Source organism: Onychomys torridus, chromosome 13, assembly GCF_903995425.1.
Source record: "Onychomys torridus chromosome 13, mOncTor1.1, whole genome shotgun sequence".
In the NCBI taxonomy this organism is placed as follows: Eukaryota; Metazoa; Chordata; class Mammalia; order Rodentia; family Cricetidae; genus Onychomys; species Onychomys torridus.
In genome coordinates this window covers 70603302-70605181 of record NC_050455.1, presented here as the reverse complement: position 1 = coordinate 70605181, position 1880 = coordinate 70603302, and the positions used below count along the sequence as shown (strand labels likewise).

The following is a 1880-nucleotide window of genomic DNA, read 5'->3' as shown; positions in this document are numbered from 1 at the left end:
GGCTAGTTATGAGTGGTCCTGGTTTCTAGAAAAGGTAAAGAAGAGAGACAAAGGGCTGATACTAATGGCCATCGCCCTGCCTCATTCCTTCTCCCCTCTGCCTCTTCATTCTCTGTATTCTTGTAGTAAAGTTTTACTAGAAATGTTTTTACTATGATGCCCATTTGTCACTATCTCCTGAGGAATCTGATGGTATAGGAGAAAAAAAGGATGTTTATATTTATGCACAGAGCATTTTACTAAGAAAACATTGAGTTCTGCAGAACTTGGTAGCACACACCTATAAGACTAGGACTCGGGAGACTGAGGCAGGATGGTTGAGGCCATCATGGGCTATTTGATGAGCCTGAATTAATTATACTGTGGGACCCTGTCTCAAAACCCCCTTCTCTGGAAAAAAGTATTAATATCCAAGGGCTGTGAACTTCCCTGGAGGTAAAAGTAGCAATATGGGCTTGTCTTAGAACCCAATTCTTCCTGGCAGGCCCCTGGGTTCCTGGGGTCACTGTGGGGGTCAAGTGATTCCAGGTTCTTAGAGTCTTATTCAGAGAATGGTGACATGTTCACTGATTGTGACATGACAAATACACTTTATGCAGAAGCAAACCAAAGGACAGCCCAGGCAGGCTGCAGGAGAGCAGCTGGTGCTTGGGCTAGAGTACTCAAGGGCTGGTTACTGATCTGGGATGCCTTCCTTGGAGCCAGGAGGTGGGGGAGAGGGAGGGGGAGAGGGAGGGGGAGTGGGAGGAGAACGAGAAGGAGGAGGATGGAGGACGAGAAGGAGAAGAAGGAGAAGGAGGAAGAGGAGGAGGAGGAGTTGGCTGCTCAGTGTTGTTGTGAAGGTGGTCATATCCTTGAGATCTCTCCAAGGGATGCCTCCTGTTCTCCAGCTTCTCCTATGTCCTAGCCTTTGACAGATGCCTGTTCTGCCTCCTCTGGGTCTGCCGCCGCTCTCTGCAGATGTCCTCATCCACTACAGGCTGCACAGCTATCAGCCGTGGAGGCCGTGGTCTCCACAGAGCAAGGTCTCCGGTGTGAATGACAGTTCCTGAAGAGAACCACACCTTCCTCCGACCCTTCAAGGCTGACTGATTAGAATCCTGATGCTGTTTTAGAGGCGGGGATGTCACGAGCCAGAGACAGGTTATTTTTTGCTGTCTCCAGTCTCCTTGATAGCCATTTATGGCCCTCCTCTGTGTTGCATGGCATCTTTGCCACCACTGTGTAAGTCCCTTGGAGTGCAGGAAGAGATCCCTTGTTTCCAACCAGTCAGAGGACCAAGAAAGCTGTTGGCTTCTGGGGCTTCCAGCAGACTTTCCTCTCACTTGACTGTCATGTGCCTTGCTGATGTTTCCACCAATGGATTTGAAAAGCACTTTGACTTATGACTTTGTTCTGTTACTATAAACTCTTTCTCAGTACCTACCTGTCAGGGGAGATAACATGATCAGGAAGGTGTCCCCCCCCCCCCCACCCCCGTGAGACTTATCTGTTGCATTTGAGATGTGCTGATTCCTGTTGATTTCCCCTAATGCAGGAAATTTGTCTGCATAATTTGTGGTAGTGGGGGGCTACATGTAACTCTTCCCTGAAAATAAAAATAAAATATTAAAAGCTTCATCAAGCTGTTACCACATTGGGACAAGGAATTTGGGTAACCTAAATCTGTGTTTCCAGGCTATGGTCTTTAGCTCCAGAATAAACTCTCTTTAAAGGTGAGAGTTGTGCTTTTTACATTGACGTTGGAGGTAGAAAGGAAAGGGCTTGGAGGCCAGGACGGGTTCTTCACGATGGCTGCACATTGAGAAGCTGGGGGAGCTATTGTTGTGGGACCCATAGTGTCCAGGGGACCAGGCTATCTCTCTGCGGTATCACACACA

General features: G+C 48.2%; 1 non-coding gene across 1 annotated transcript; it reads left to right on the top strand.

Annotated features, from left to right (window-relative positions):
- The first annotated feature begins 1418 nt into the window (after positions 1-1418).
- Positions 1419-1587, top strand: LOC118595096. Its single transcript, XR_004946469.1, has one exon. It is a non-coding gene; the product is annotated as a U1 spliceosomal RNA (small nuclear RNA).
- Positions 1588-1880: the final 293 nt, after the last annotated feature.